The sequence below is a fragment of the Bufo gargarizans genome, chromosome 6 (assembly GCF_014858855.1).
Source record: "Bufo gargarizans isolate SCDJY-AF-19 chromosome 6, ASM1485885v1, whole genome shotgun sequence".
Lineage (NCBI taxonomy): Eukaryota > Metazoa > Chordata > Amphibia > Anura > Bufonidae > Bufo > Bufo gargarizans.
In genome coordinates, this window is record NC_058085.1 from 137856963 (window position 1) to 137874484 (window position 17522).

At 45.6% G+C, this 17522-nt stretch overlaps 1 protein-coding gene across 1 annotated transcript in view; it reads right to left on the reverse strand.

Annotated features, from left to right (window-relative positions):
- Positions 1-9479, reverse strand: part of MAP3K14 (mitogen-activated protein kinase kinase kinase 14) — a 38158-nt gene extending 28679 nt beyond the window's left edge. The window contains exon 1 of the mRNA XM_044296972.1: positions 9330-9479. The gene's annotated coding sequence lies outside the window, so the exon portion shown is untranslated. The remainder of the gene's footprint in view (positions 1-9329) is intronic.
- Between the last annotated feature and the right edge of the window lie 8043 nt (positions 9480-17522).

The window sequence follows — 17522 nt, forward strand, 5'->3', positions numbered from 1 at the left end:
ACTCTTTTAAGCAATTGTCTTTGTACCCCTGCAGAGAAAGCAGTGGGTCTAGTGGATGCGGTGGCTGTCAATTACAAGCAGAGACTCACAGCAGCAGGTATTAGTGCTGATTCTTCTAAGGTTAAGTGGACTACAAATCCCATGAGCACTTGCTCCTTCCTGCAACCAATAGCAGGGGGACCAGGGGAAATGCTAAGGAGGAGGAATAGCAGCCATCTTAGGCTACTTTCACACTAGTGTCTTTGCTGGATCCGGCAGTGTTCAGCAAAAACGCTTCCGTTACTGATAATACAACCATCTGCATCCGTTATGAACGGATCCGGTTGTATTATCTTTAACATTGCCAAGATGGATCCGTCATGAACTCCATTGAAAGTTTAGCTCCACATCCCATGACGGAAAGAAAACGGCAGCTTGCTTCGGTTTGCTTTCCGTTATGGGAACGCAACCAAACGGAACAGAATGCATTTTGGAGCATTCCGTTCTGCTCAGTTATGTTTTGTCCCCATTGACAATGAATGGGGACAAAACTGAAGCGTTTATTTTTTTCGGTATTGAAACCCTATGACGGAACTCCATACCGGAAAATAAAAACGCTAGTGTGAAAGTATCCTTAGAGACAGCAGCATGGCCAGCAGATAGAGAGACTGAGAGATCTCCACAGAAGTGTGCCCTGCTTCTGTGCAGACATTACAGCACAGTCCGGACAGCTCCTGTATGAGAAGAGAAAGCTCATCTGCTGCATTAAAGGGGTTATCCAAGACTATAAAATGCTCCCCCATATGCCGGGCCCCTCTCAATGAATATACTTACTTGGCTCCCCCGCTCCCTGCGCTGCTCCTGGTCCCGGTGCTGGGATGAAAACATTGCAGGTGACGCTAGGGAGGCTCATCTTCGTCCCCGCCTGCCATTGGCTGCTCCCCCCCTAGACGCCGGATGTTTTCATCCACACACGGGGAGAAGCAGCAGGGACCAGGAGCGGCGCGGGGAGCCAGTTAAGTATATTCATTGTGAGGGGCCTGGCATTTGGGGGAGAGCATTTTATAGTCTTGGATGACCCCTTTAACCCTTCAGCACAGCCCAGAAAACGCCTGTGTTTCCTGTATGAGAAGAGAAAGCTCAGCTGCTGCATTAAGGCTATGTCTACACGCCGACATATGTCGTGCGACAATTTTTATAATGGCTATGTCTATGGTGTCGCACTGCAACATGCAACATGCTGAATAGATTTTCTTCGACTGTTGCGTCGCAGTCGCAGTCGCAGCATGTTGCAGTGCAACACCATAGACTGCCATTATTAAAATTGTCGCGCGACATTAGTGCAACAAAATGTTGCGCTACAAATGTTGCAGTGTAGTTGTGCCCTATCTGTCGCGCGACAAATGTCATCGTGTAGACGTAGCCTAACCCTACAGCACAGCCCAGACAGCTCCTGTGTTTCCTGTATGAGAAGAGAAAGCTCAGCTGCTGCATTAACCATACAGCACAGCCCAGACAGCTCCTGTGTTTCCTGTATGAGAAGAAAAAGCTCAGATACTGCATTAACCTTACAGCACAGCCCAGACAGCTCCTGTGTTTCCTGTATGAGAAGAGAAATTTCGGCTGCTGCATTAATCTTACAGTACAGCCCAGACAGCTCCTGTGTTTCCTGTATGAGAAGAGAAAGCTCAGCTGCTGCATTAACCCTACAGCACAGCCCAGACAGCTCCTGTGTTTCCTGTATGAGAAGAGAAAGCTCAGCTGCTGCATTAACCTTACAGCACAGCCCAGACAGCTCCTGTGTTTCCAGTGTGAGAAGAGAAAGCTCAGATGCTGCATTAACCCTACAGCACAGCCCAGACAGCTCCTGTGTTTCCTGTATGAGAAGTGGAAGCTCATCTGCTGCATTAACCTTACAGCACAGCCCAGACAGCTCCTGTGTTTCCTGTATGAAAATAGAAAGCTCAGATGCTGCATTAACCTTACAGCACAGCCCAGACAGCTCCTGTGTTTCCTGTATGAGAAGAGGAAGCTCAGATGCTGCATTAACCTTACAGCACAGCCCAGACAGCTCCTGTGTTTCCTGTATGAAAAGAGAAAGCTCAGATGCTGCATTAACCTTACAGCACAGCCCAGACAGCTCCTGTGTTTCCTGTATGAGAAGAGGAAGCTCAGATGCTGCATTAACCTTACAGCACATCCCAGGCAGCTCCTGTGTTTCCTGTATGAGAAGTGGAAGCTCATCTGCTGCATTAACCTTACAGCACAGCCCAGACAGCTCCTGTGTTTCCTGTGTGAGAAGAGAAAGCTCAGCTGCTGCATTAATCTTACAGTACAGCCCGGACAGCTCCTGTGTTTCCTGTATGAGAAGAGAAAGCTCAGATGCTGCATTAACCCTATAGCACAGCCCAGACAGCTCCTGTGTTTCCTGTATAAGAGAAAGCTCAGCTGCTGCATTAACCCTACAGCACAGCCCAGACAGCTCCTGTGTTTCCTGTATGAGAAGAGAAAGCTCAGATGCTGCATTAACCCTACAGCACAGCCCAGACAGCTCCTGTGTTTCCTGTATGAGAAGAGAAAGCTCAGCTGCTGCATTAACCCTAGAGCACAGCCCAGACAGCTCCTGTGTTTCCTGTATGAGAAGAGAAAGCTCAGCTGCTCCATTAACCCTACAGCACAGCCCAGATAGCTCCTGTGTTTCCTGTATGAGAAGAGAAAGCTCAGCTGCTCCATTAACCCTACAGCACAGCCCAGATAGCTCCTGTGTTTCCTGTATGAGAAGAGAAAGCTCAGCTGCTGCATTAACCCTACAGCACAGCCCAGACAGCTCCTGTGTTTCCTGTATGAGAAGAGAAAGCTCAGCTGCTGCATTAACCCTACAGCAAAGCCCAGACAGGTCCTGTGTTTCCTGTATGAGAAGAGGAAGCTCAGCTGCTACATTAACCCTACAGCACAACCCAGACAGCTCCTGTGTTTCCTGTATGAGAAGAGAAAGCTCAGCTGCTGCATTAACCTTACAGCACAGCCCAGACAGCTCCTGTGTTTCCTGTATGAGAAGAGAAAGCTCAGATGCTGCATTAACCCTACAGCACAGCCCAGACAGCTCCTGTGTTTCCTGTATGAGAAGAGAAAGCTCAGATGCTGTATTAACCCTACAGCACAGCCCAGACAGCTCCTGTGTTTCCTGTATGAGAAGAGAACGCTCAGCTGCTGCATTAACCTTAAAGCACAGCCCAGACAGCTCCTGTGTTTCCTGTATGAGAAGAGGAAGCTCAGCTGTTGCATTAACCTTACAGCACAGCCCAGACAGCTCCTGTGTTTCCTGTATGAGAAGAGAAAGCTCAGATGCTGCATTAACCCTACAGCACAGCCCAGACAGCTCCTGTGTTTCCTGTATGAGAAGAGGAAGCTCAGCTGCTGCATTAATCTTACAGCACAGCCCAGACAGCTCCTGTGTTTCCTGTATGAGAAGAGAAATTTCGGCTGCTGCATTAATCTTACAGTACAGCCCAGACAGCTCCTGTGTTTCCTGTATGAGAAGAGAAAGCTCAGCTGCTGCATTAACCTTACAGCACAGCCCAGACAGCTCCTGTGTTTCCTGTATGAGAAGAGAAAGCACAGCTGCTGCATTAACCCTACAGCAAAGCCCAGACAGCTCCTGTGTGTCCTGTATGAGAAGAGAAAGCTCAGATGCTGCATTAACCTTACAGCACAGCCCAGACAGCTCCTGTGTTTCCTGTATGAGAAGAGAAAGCACAGCTGCTGCATTAACCCTACAGCACAGCCCAGACAGCTCCTGTGTTTCCTGTATGAGAAGAGAAAGCTCAGCTGCTGCATTAACCCTACAGCACAGCCCAGGCAGCTCCTATGTTTCCTGTATGAGAAGAGAAAGCTCAGCTGCTGCATTAACCCTACAGCACAGCCCAGACAGCTCCTGTGTTTCCTGTATGAGAAGAGAAAGCTCAGCTGCTGCATTAACCCTACAGCACAGCCCAGGCAGCTCCTATGTTTCCTGTATGAGAAGAGAATGCTCAGCTGCTGCATTAACCCTACAGCACAGCCGGCCTCCCAGGAGGATCTTGCCCCACAGCTATCCAAGCATCTAAATGCTGGTACCCCCAGCTGGATCCCGGGCAGGACAATCGTAAGTGCCCTAACATTAGCGCGCCAACATTTTCTGCAGCAGTACTTTTTTCTCTGTCTAGAAAAACGGATCTCAGACGGAAATAGCTCAAATGGATGCCAAATGTGCATAACTGATACATAGGATCCTTTTTTATAGGATCCAGTTTTTTTTTTTTAGTTCTGCTGACCGATCAGAAGAACAGAATATGAAACTGTGATGCAAACCCTCTCTTAGCTGAAGGTCTATGAAGAATATAAAACACAGGTCAAAAAAGCATTTTTTATATTTTTTTGCTAATCCCATTTTTGTTCGTTAGGCTACTTTCACACTGGCATTTTGGTTTTCGTTTGAGAGATCCGTTTCAGGGCTCTTACAATTGGTCCAAAACGGATCAGTTTTGACCTAATGCATTCTGAATGGATAAGGATCCGCTCAGAATGCCTCCATTCCGCCTCCATTCCGCCTCCATTCTGCTCTGGGGGCGGACAGCGTTTTGGTGTCTGCCTGACAATGCGGAGGCAAACGGATCCGTCCTGACACACAATGTAAGTCAATGGGGACGGATCCGTTTTCACTGACACAATATGGCACAATAGAAGACGGATTCGTACCCCATTGACTTTCAATGGTGTTCAAGACGGATCTGTTTTGGCTATGTTACAGATAATACAAACGGATGCGTTCTGAATGGATGTATGCGGTTGTATTATCTGAACGGAAGCGTTTGTGCAGATCCATGACAGATCTCCACCAAATGCGAGTCTAAAAATAGCCTTAGGTGACTTTATTATAGTGCTATAGCTCTTGGAGTTTTTACATCACCTATGGGCTGAGGATGCCACAAAGGAAATAACGGTAAGACACACTGATAAAAACTCAAAAAAATTATTAAAAAAACACCATAAAAACATGGCAAAAAGTTATTCTGCCATTTTTGCAGCCAACCCCAAGAAATGTCAGTGCAAACATTTGTGTCTGTAAGGACCCTTCCTGATCTGAATGAATTGAAATACTGGTGACCAATGAATGAGTTCTACAAGTTTTTCTCAATGCAACATCTTCTGATGAAAAAGGATCAGGATGTTCTACTCTGTGTAGAATGTTGATTGGGGCTACACAGAGATGTTCTCCGCACCACCCATTGCACAACCAAAGACGAGCTGGGTAGCAGTGCAGCCATTGATCTGAATGGGGTCGCAGTATGACTTGCAAGTTAGGCTACTTTCACACTTGCGTTCAGAGCGGATTTGTCTGGTGTCTGCACAGACGGATCCGATCCTATAATGCAGACGATGGGATCCGTTCAGAACGGATCCGTCTGCATTATAGTTTAGAAAAAATTTGAAGTGTGAAAGTTGCTCAGACGGATCCGTCCAGACTTTACATTGAAAGTCAAAGGGGGGCGGATCCGTTTGAAAATTGAGCCATATTGTGTCACCTTCAAACGGATCCGTCCCCATTGACTTACATTGTAAGTCTGGGATCCGTTCGCCTCCGCACGGCCAGGCGGACACCCGAACGCTGCAAGCAGCGTTCAGGTGTCCGCCTGCTGAGCGGAGCGGAGGCCAAACGCTGCCAGACTGATGCATTCTGAGCGGATCCGCATCCACTCAGAAAGCATTAGGGCTGGATGGAAGCGTTCGGGACCGCTTGTGAGAGCCTTCAAACGGAACTCACAAGCGGAGCCCCGAACGCTAGTGTGAGAGTAGCCTAACTGTGACCTAGACCCCAGAATTGCTAAAAATATAATAAAATAAACACTTCTGGATTTTTTCCAATTCTGGGGTTGCAGTTGCAGCAACTTGCACTGCAACTCTATTCAGTTTATTGGCTGCACTGCTACACCCGATCTTTGGTCATGTGACAGGTGTCCACTGCAACAGACTCTAGGCATCTGTTCTAGAAATGCATGTGCAGATTTTATTTTGGATTTTGGTGCATATTTTAGGCAGTTTAACAGCAGAATTTTATGTGTGACCCTCACCTAATAGGTTACTTATTTATAGCGCCTGTGCACGGTGTAGATCTGCACCAAAACCGCACCAAAATCGCACATAAATCCACAATATTTATCACAGTTTTGGTGCATTTTTTTGTGCAGTTTTTATATGTTTTTGTTGCAGATTTTCTGTTTATGTAAGCAAGGTGTACATGAAATTTGTTTAATCTCATTCACTTTGCTGGTACTGTATTACACTGCGTTTTCCCCCGCACTAAATACGGGAGGAAAAACCGTGAGTAATTCACACTGTGTGCAGCCACCCTAAAGGTCCTTTTACATGGGACAATATGCAAGTCATTTGACACACATTTTCACACAGCCCAATTAATAGGGAACAAATGATCGCTATTACGATTGTTCATCCCCCAGTTTGCTGGCAGCACCTCCAATGTATAAAATATCTGAGCATAAAATATGTAACCATAAAATATCTGATCAGTGGCCAATTAAATGCTGATCGGTAGGCATTTTGCGTGCACCAATGATCTGGAACGAGCCTGTTTAAATGGCCCCCTAAACTGATGAATAGGTCAGTTTTTTTAAGCAGTAGCCGTCAGTGTATATGTGACAGACACACCTCTAACTGATTTAAAACTGCAACTCCCAGCATGTTCTGTCAGTTGTACGTTCACTACACATACCTAGAAACACTGGAGACCACTCTACGTGTTGGGACATGCTGGAAGGGATAGTTTTTGTTTGGTTTTGGTTAGTATGGTTTGATATGAGAATTATATTGTGTGGTATGTTTGTTGGTGGACTGTCTGCCTGCAATATGCAAACACGGAAGCAGGTGCCAGACAAAGCTCAGCATCATAACAGTCGGTAACAACAGGCGCAGTTACTTTACAGGAGACATGCTTGCCCCTGCCACACTGACTAATGTATAGCAATGCTCTGCCGCATTTACATTCAGCAGATCTGTAGGGGTACATTGCCACATAAAATGGTGTTAAGCCTGCATTGCAAAAAAAAAAAAAAAAAAAAAAAAAAAAAAAAAGCATTTTTGCTCTGATTTTAATAGCCATTTTTTTTTACAGATGAAATACACTGATTTCAATGTCTCACCTGGAAAGAATACAACTGCATAAAAAACCACAGCAAAAGCACATGTTGTTTTTCCAGTGCACTTTGCATTGCAGTTTAAACTGCACCTCAGGTGTGAATATAGACTAAAAGATTTCCACAAGAATCCGTCCCATAGATCAGAACCATGCTATTTCTGCAGCATGTGCTTGAATTTTTACAAACCCCATTAGGATGTACGGAATTTCGGCAACAAATGGACCGCGTGTGAACAAAGTCTTAAAGGGATGGCCCATTTGACACATTGGTGGCATAACGGTAGGATATGCTACCAATGTCCGATAAGTTCAGGTCCCAGAGGTGGGACCCGCACCTATCTCTAGAACGGGACCCAGAAAATGAATGAGGGAAAACTGCACATGTGTGGCAACCCTTCATTCACTTTTATTGGGGTGCCCAAAAAAAATCCGGAATTCCCATAGAGGTGAATGGAAAGAGGACCATGCTTGCGTGGTGTGCTCGCAGTTAACTTCTATAGGAGTTCTGGAAATAGCCAAGCACATTCGCATGGCTCTTTTTGGAACTCCCATAGAAGTAAATGGAGAACACGCCATCCCTCATTTGAGAGACAGGCGCAGGTTCCAGAGGTGGAACCTGTACCTATCTGACATTGAGGGCATATCCTAGCAATATACCTCCAAGGTGTGAGATGGGCCTACCTCTTGAAGGGTGCTACTAAATGTACAGGTTTTTTGGTGCAGTTCTTGAAGCCAAAACCAAAGATTTTTTTTTACAAGCAGTATCTGCCTTCAATACCTCCTCGCCTTTTATTATCATTTTATGATTTTGGCTTCAAAAACTGCATAAAAACCTGAATGTGGGTCAGCACCCTAAGAACAAATCAAAAACATAAGAAAAAGTTGTAAAAAAAAATGTTACTAAAAGAACATCAGCCCATTGGACTGGTGATGTCTACTATAACCAGTTCAGTGGTGTATATCCGAGAGTGTAGACATGTTATAGCAGTTGATTGTCTACAGCAGGGATGCTCAACCTGCGGCCCTTCAGCTGTTGCAAAACTACAACTCTCAGCATGCCTGGACAGCTTACAGCTATCAGCCTACAGCAGGGCATGGTGGGAGTTGTAGTTTTACAACAGCTGGAGGGCCGCAGGTTGAGCATCCCTGGTCTACAGGATAGACCTCTTTGTACTGGATCTACACTAAAACAGGGCCCTTGCAGTTTTGCTGGTCATTATGGTAAGGTTTGCATATAGTTGGAGATTTCTTTGAGTTGAACTCTTTTGCCAATACCGTTTCAGAGACTTAATTACTTCTTTGATTTCGGAAACTGAGTGGCCACCAATAAGATCAGCATTACTGCTCCACATAGGCCATCATTCAGCTTTCCCAGACCTACAAATGGCCTGAATCTACCAAATAATGTAGAAACCCATCCATTGTCCTCCAAATCACTACACATCTAAACAATTTTTGGATTGATGTCTTTTAAAGAGCCAAGTGACAAGCCCGCTGGGAGCGTTATTGGTTACCACTCACCTTTCCAAAACAAGTTATCATTAATGAATGGTTAAGTAGAAGAGGGCAGAGATTTTTAGGATTGAAAGTATCTTAAGAGCCTATAGATCCATTGCAATGATCAAATAAAGTCTATTACAATACATCCTGAAAGAGCAATCTCCTGTAATCAAACGTTCTGCCCCGACAGATCTATTACTGTGTGCTGTTGTAAGTATGCACATAGAAAAATACATGTGTGCCGGGTACAATCCGGAAAATGTAATAAAACAAAGATGTCACACGTCATTAGTCATGCATGTCATCAATCTTGTATGCATACACGAATGACATGATCATGTATAAATCAGAAAGTTATAGACATGCAGAGATAGTATGACACTCGTTAAAAGGGTGCATATTTATATCTCCTCACGTTATGGAGGCCATACTTTACCTGGTCTATAAGAGCAGGTCTATGACAAACCTCATATACATTAGGTCACTTTTTACAGTCGAATGTGAGGGCGTACAAGAACACACTTGCTGCTGATCGTTCCGTCACACATACCTGGACTGTACAAAGTCTTCTTGTACCTGGCATACCCTGACTCTCGGGCCCGCTCAGCAGACCTGCAGTCACACCCCTTAGTTAAACTCAACTACTACCCACACTTACCAGCTTCTGTTTTTGATCCTTTGTCTTTTCTCTCCTTGGATTTGACACTTGCCTGTTTCTGAGACTCTTCACACTCTATACATGCTTCCAGTCTATACTCTTGTCCCTCCCACCCCCTTTCTGGTCTGCATACTGCCAGAGTTTAAGACTTTTTCCCCCCCTTTCTTCTCCTCCCTTAGTTACAACTACAGTTTCACACTCCTGTTCCCTCCTCCTCTCATGTGTGATGATCTCACTCTCCCCTGCCCTCCCCTCTCAAGACTGTGACAGCGACATTCTGCTCGCTGATAGGCTTGCAGGCTCATGGAATTTCCCGGCAAAGGCTAAGCTTCCAAGAAGAAAGCAACCAATGGGTCTACAGGCCTACTGCACCCGTAGTGCTTAACACTTTGATACTTAGATTATGCTTCTTTATAATGGGAGGGAACACGTTTTTGTTTGTTTTTTCTTCACACTCTAAAGGATAAATGTGCTACTTTTGTGATGCAATAAGAACTAGTTCCTAGTAGACATTATGACATATTTTACAGGAGGAACCACAAAACCAAGTTCTGAACATATGCTTCCAACTCTGAGGCAGTCTTCTATCATTTTGTTCCTTTAATTTGGCTGCAGTAATATTTAGGGGTGAAAACAGACAGCAGAGGGCCCCTGTGCCTGGGCCCTCCCAAGCCAAATTCTCACCCTAACCTATTCCATCCTAACATTACATATGCAGCGGTTTTGTCCCGCTGATTCTCTGCATTTTACCAGATTGTGGCCGGATCTCTGCCGGATCACATTATATTTAATGGGGCCGGCGGGCATTTGTCTGCATCCAGCCGTGCCGGAGCATTCTGCTGGCACAGCCTGCTGGAATCACTAACGCAGATGTGAAGGTAGCCTAATACAGCGCCACATACCTCTTACATCCAGTGATGTCTCCTTAGATTTAGATGTTCTCTGTCCTCATCTTCTCCTTTCAGACCAGACTGCCATGATGATTTCTTTCTGCCATCTCTTCTCTCTGCAGAGTTTGTCAGACAGACATCTTAGTTTCCTAGTTTTCAATCATCCTCCCACCTTCTGAACACCCTACCCTGCCACCCCCTAATACTGTGCTCCCCAATACTATACTGTAGAAACAGTCCCCCTGAAAATACTAGAACCACACAGATAGTACCGCCTTCAGTAATTATTGGCGCACAATAAAATAACTGCACCCAGGAAATAGTGTCCCTGACACTAATAATGTAAACATAACGTCCCCCAAAAATAATTGTGCTAAGCTGATACTGTTCCAGGGTGCCCCCCTCCCTTACTAATAGTGCTCCCCAAAGTCCCACCAATAGAAATAATTATCTACTAGAGTGCACATAGTAGTAATAGTGCCCCCAGCATTAATAATGCCCCCACTGTGCCCCAGAAGTAATAATGCTCCCATAGTGACCTTACTAGTGTTCATGTTCCTCATAGTCACAGTCATAGTCACTTACAGTTTATTGTTACTTTGTCTCAGGGATAACTATAGCCGCTATTGAGGTTCCTCCTTACCTGTCTAGCGCGGCTGCGCTTAGTCCCCCGGGCTGTAACGCTACATTTGTCACTCCGCTGGTGGGGGGCGTGTCAGTGACACGTCTGTACTCCCTACTGGTCAGCAGTAACGGCACACACCTCCAGGGGGAGGGGCCAAGATTATTTCAGCCCGGCATGTGTTTGGCCATGCACGGTCCTCAGTGAGCTGGACTGTTTATGCTCCCTCAGTCTATACCAGTAAAAAGGGTTGGTCTGAAACTATACGGACACTGAGGTGATTTAGATCGTTAGTGCCACTTCACCTGTCCTCAGTGGCTTGTTGGTTACACCTGTGTGGGATACGTACTGTTAAAACAAAAATGAGTCTATCCAATGATAGGGCTCCATGGGTGTTTCAATTACGATACTCTTCATGTAGATGGCATATATATTTTAGTCCCTCTGTACACGTGGTGTGTTCTCTTTGCCTGTTTAAGATTTATCAGGGTAATTGTGCCCCGTTTTATAGATATCTCATGAATAAAGATTGTTTCTTTAACATTCTATCAGTCAGAGATTTCATGTTCGTCATAGTCCCTCAATTGTAATAGAGCCCACCATAATGCCTCGGGTAGCAATAATTCTCTTTATAATGTGTGAAAAATGCCCCCATTTAATGTGAGCCCGTACATAAAAATGCCCTGCAGTATAAAAAATACCTCCTCTTAGTGCCCCCAGTAAATCCAATGTCCCCATAATGCACTCATAATGTGTGCCAATGCCTCCCTAATGTGTGCCCAAAAAACCCTCTTAGGGACCCCAGTTCAGCTATGGTCCCCATAGCGCTCTATAATTTTCGCCAGTATAAAATACTCCTATATAGTGCCTCCATAGTGGTCCTCCCCTTGTTTCCCTGGTGCCTGACATAATATGCCAGTATAAAATGCCACTATAATGCTCCTCTCCCCCTTCTCCATAGTGCCCCCCATGTGTGCCAGTATATAAGATAGGACCATAGTAGATGCCCCCATAGTGCTTCTCTCCCTCCCTTCTCCATAGGGCCCCTCATGTGTGCAGGTATAATAGATAGGGCTTTCATAGTGCTCCTCCCCCTCCATAGTGCCCCCCATGTGTGCCAGTATATAAGATAGGACCATAGTAGATGCCCCCATAGTGCTTCTCTCCCTCCCTTCTCCATAGTGCCCCTCATGTGTGCAGGTATAAAATATAGGGCCCCCATAGTGCTCCTCCCCCTCCATAGTGCACCTTATGTGTGCCAGTATATAAGCTAGGGCCCCCATAGGGCTCCTCCCCCTCCATAATGCCCCCCATGTCTGCCAGTATATAAGATATGGCCCCCATAGTGCTCCCCCCCTCCATAGTGCCCCCATGTGTGCCAGTGTATAAGATAGGGCCCCCAGCATAGCGTAAATGAAAAAAATAAACTCACATACTGCCTGCATGCCGCTTTCAGTGATGTGATGCAGGCCTCTTCCAGCCTGTGTACCGCGCTGTACGGCCCTGGCAACATGATGACATCATTGCGCCGCCTGCACTGGCCTCTGATAGGCTGCAGGCCTAGTGTCTATAGCTTATGAGAGGAACGGGGAAGGGAGACGCCTCTCCCCTGACCCGCCGCACCATTCATCTGTATCGCTGTCCTGAGGACGGCGATACAGATGAATATAGAGATAAACGCTTCCACAATAAAGTCGATGCTGCACAGGGGCCCCCCTCCCTGAGCCCCTGTGCAGCCGGTTGTGCAGGTGGTATGTCCGCCCCTGGTAATATTAGTTCCAATGTCTTCCAGTATTACTTTATGGTTGAAAAATGGAATCCTATGAAGGAAAAGGTCTGGAAACACTGGGAACCGCTATGGGAATATTACCGCACAAAGGGAATGAAAAAGAAAGTAATATGGTCACACACTCCAAGCACCGGATCCAAACTGGGACAACTGCAGCATCCCGCTGGGGAGGTGCAAGGATGCCGGAATGGCAGTGATGATAGTACCCAAGGTTCACAGTGGCATTCCTCTCTCTGGCGCTACCTGGGGCCGTGCAGTGAATGGAGGGCGCACTAGTTTATCTCTCAGGGTACTCCCTGGTATTGAGTCTCCTGTTTGGTGGTAGCTGAGGTTCCCTTGGTGTTCGGTGGGTGTTTGGCTGGGTGCGAGGCAAGAGTGCAGGTGCAGGGCTGGTAAAGTATGGAGGCAATAATCAGGGTCGTTGGTTATAATAAATAACCAGTAGTACAGGCAAAGTCACTGTTTAGAGGTATTTCATAGAACAGCAGTATACTCAATGGCTGTGCTAGACAACAATGATAGAGGTTGTAGTACTTCCAGTCTCTCTCTCTCTCTCTATCTATCTACAGTCTTTCCATTCACCAGAGTTGTGCTATACTGTACTATCTAACTCTCCTGCCGATCCTGAACTGAGGAGTGCAGATTAAGATTTGGATGGCTAACCAATATCCCAGTGTGGTAGAAGCCTGAGCTAGATTTGTCGCATACCATAAACTGTCTGTACCTCACTGGCGTTATCTTGCAGGTTCTACAGTTTTTCAAGATGTTTGTTGTCCTCTCTGGAGGACTTTAAGGTAGAAGTTGTTCTTTAGCGGTCTCTGAGACAGCAGTTCTCTAGAACTTGAGGCCTTGCATGCAGCGCTTTCTCACAGATGTCCTTCCTCCTTCTCTGCAAACTCTAGATCAGGGATGCCCAACCTGCTGCCCTCCAACTGTTGCAAAATTACAACTCCCAGCATGCCCAGACAGCCTATAGCTATCAGCCTACAGCCAGGCATGGTGAGAGCTGTAGTTTTAAAACAGCTGGAGGGCCGCAGATTGGGCATCCCTGCTCTAGACACTTTCTCTAACTAGAGGGTGGACCTGAGTCCAACGCCCTAGCAACCTAATGGGTAAACGAGTGTTTAACATCTTAGTTGCCTGTACACTTACCATTGGGCTTACATAAAATAGGTAAAACAAACATTGTATTTTACGTAAATCACAACATTGCACTAAGCATCTGTAGGTTAACTGACTTGGCAATAATTAACCATTTGTAGTGCCCCACTGAGGTACTGCACAACTAGTTGACTGTTTGCATAAGTCTTTACTGGACAGATGTTAGGCTACTTTCACATTAGTGTCTTTGCTGGATCCGGCAGGGTTCAGCAAAAACTCTTCCGTTACTGATAATACAACCATCTGCATCCGTTATGAACGGATCCATTTGTATTATCTTTAACATACCTAAGATGGATCCATCATGAACTCTATTGAAAGCCAATGGAGGACGGATCCGTTTTCTATTGTGTCAGATAAAATCCGTCCCCATTGTCTTGCATTATGGGTCATGACGGATCCATCTTGCTCCACAACCCAGGATGGAAAGCAAACTGCAGCATGCTGCGGTTTTCTCTCCGGCATGAGAACAGAACAGAATGCGCTTCCATTGGATGATTTCGGTTACCTCCGCACCGCAAAAATTAGAACATGTTTTTTTTTTTCGCGACTGAATCTTGTTGAATGGGTCCTCATCCGCAAATGGTGGACACAAGGCTGGTGCTTGTACATTGAGGACCGCTTTTTGCGGTCTACAGCACAGGCAAGGGGCGCACATGTTAGTATGGTATTAACATACATAGTAACATAGTACATAAGGCCGAAAAAAGACATTTGTCCATCCAGTTCGGCCTGTTATCCTGCAAGTTGATCCAGAGGAAGGCAAAAAAAAACTGTGAGGTAAAAGCCAATTTTCCCCACTTTAGGGGAATAAAAAATTCCTTCCCGACTCCAATCAGGCAATCAGAATAACTCCCTGGATCAAGTAGATTAGTATAATAGATTAGTAGAATAAAGATAACAATATCAAAGCTCTATTGTTCTCTTGATAGACCTAGGTAAAGATGAACACTGGGGGAGGTTTATCAAAGATGGTGTAAAGGCAAACTGGCTTAGGCTACTTTCACACTAGCGTTCAGGGCTCCGCTTGTGAGTTCCGTTTAAAGGCTCTCACAAGCGGCCCCGAACGCATCCGTACGGCCCTAATGCATTCTGAGTGGATGCGGATCCGCTCAGAATGCATCAGTCTGGCAGCGTTTGGCCTCCGCTCCGCTCAGCAGGCGGACACCTGAACGCTGCTTGCAGCTTTCGGGTGTCCGCCTGGCCGTGCGGAGGCAAACAGATCCGTCCAGACTTACAATGGAAGTCAATGGGGACGGATCCGTTTGAATTTGACACTACATGGCTCAATTTTCAAACGGATCCGTCCCCCATTGACTTTCAATGTAAAGTCTGGACGGATCCGTCTGCGGCTACTGTCACACTTAGAATTTTTTTTACAATATAATGTAGACGGATCCGTTCTGAACGGATCCATCGTCTGCATTATATGAGCGGATCCGCTCTGAACGCAAATGAATGTGAAAGTAGCCTTAGTTGCCCATAGCAACCAATCAGTTTCCACCTTTCGTTTTACAAAGAAGCTCTGAAAAATGAAAGGTGGAATCTGATTGGTTGCTATGGGAAACTAAACCAGTTTTCCTTTACACCAGTTTTGATAAATTTCTCCCATTGTACTTAGTGTAATGTGTTATCCTCTAATTGAATCACTCCGCCCCCCCCCCCCCCACACACACACCCTCCGTTCTTCTTCCTTCCCTTCTGGTTTGAGTGAAAAAGTCAAACAAGGTTATTTGCTGTGCAACAGTCCAAAGTCAACTAGAACAGGAAGCACAATACATGGAGTGACTTTAACAAATTATATTTAAAAAACTATACATGTGGTGTTAAAAAAAAAATTATATATATATATATATATATATATATAATGAATACTCATAAATAGCCTTTTAAAGGGGTTGTCTCATTCAGCAAATGGCATTTATCATGCAGAGGGAGATAACACAAGGCACTTACTAATGTATTGTGATTGTCCATATTGCCTCCTTTGCTGGCTGGATTCATTTTTCCATCACATTATTCACTGCTCGTTTCCAGGGGTTACGACTGCCCTGCAATCTAGCAGCGGTGGCCGTGCTTGCATACTATAGGAAAGTGTTTCTTATAGTGTGCAAGCACGGCCATCACTGATGTTTTGGATACAAGCAGTGTATAATGGGATGGAAAAATGAATCCAGCCAGCAAAGGAAGCAATATGGACAATCACAATACACTAAGTGCCTTGCATTAACTTTCTCTAGTATAAATGTAATTTGCTGAAGTGAGAAAAAAAGATTTGATGGTAGTGTCTCTTTAAGAAGACCGGCAAATACTGTACATTGGAACAGTTCATTTGCTTTGGCAGATTGTCAGCGGCCGTGGGCGTACAGTTACAGACATGCCCATAAAAAGGACTTCCACCAACAGCTGTCTGTCCTCCTCTTTGAAATGGGGGGGGGGGGGGGGGCTTTAGAGACGGAGACAAATACAAAGTGAAGGGGTGCTGGACTACGTACAGTGGCTGTCGAGGCAAACAGTAATGTGGGTGGTTGGTTCTGGACATCTAGACAAAAGAGATGGCAAGAGGTTAGAGGAAATAAGACAGCTGAAGGAGAGGCAGCGACCGAGGGAGGAGCAGAGATCTACAGAAACCAAGAAGAGGAACACACTCTGAGATACCGGAGAGAGATTTAATGTCAGAGCATTTCCTGTTAACCAGCTGAAAGACTGCATATCTACTGCTGGCTCTTATTAACTAGATAGTACTATCTCCACGTCTCCCAATTATTACTGTAATGACATTATATGACCTATCCCCCTACATCCACGGGTCTCCTACTATCCTCATACAGAAACTCAGAGGGCTTTCCTAATATTCCTATTATTACTATCATAACATTATATAATATAATATTACCTACCCCCTACATCCACAGGTCTCCTACTATCCTTATACAAAAACTCTGAGGGCTCTCCTAATATTCCTATTATTACTGTCATAACGTTATACAATATAATATTATTGCCACCTTCAACTCAAAAACATCTCCCGCATCCGCGCTTTCCTCAACTTTGAATCTGTGAAAATGCTTGTACATGCCCTCATCATCTCCCGCATAGACTACTGCAACATTCTCCTCTGTCGCCTTCCATCTAGCACTCTCGCACCGCTCCAATCTATCCTCAACTCTGCTGCCCGACTAATCCACCTCTCACCCTGTTACTCCTCTGCCTCTCCCCTCTGCCAATCCCTTCACTGGGTCCCCATTGCCCAGCGAATTCAGTTCAAAATACTAACAAATACATACAAGGCCGTCCACAACCTGTCCCCTCCCTACATCTCTGAGCTACTTTCCCGATACATCCCCACACACAATCTCCGATCCTCACAAGACCTCCTCCTCTCCTCTTATCACCTCTTCCCACAATCGCCTCCAAGATTTCTCCCGTGCATCCCCCACACTCTGGAACTCGCTACCTCAACATATCAGACTCTCGCCTACAGTGGAATCCTTCAAAAGAAACCTGAAATCCCACCTCTTCAGACAAGCCTACAACCAGTGACCCTGCTGCCTCTATACCACCATGACCAACTTCACCCGCACCTACTGTGTCCTTCTCCCATACCATGTAGATTGTAAGCCCTCACGGGCAGGGCCCTCTCTCCTTCTGTACCAGTCTGTAACTCGTCTTGTTTATGCTTAGTGCAATTGTCTGTATTATGTATGTATACCTCTTCTCATATGTACAGC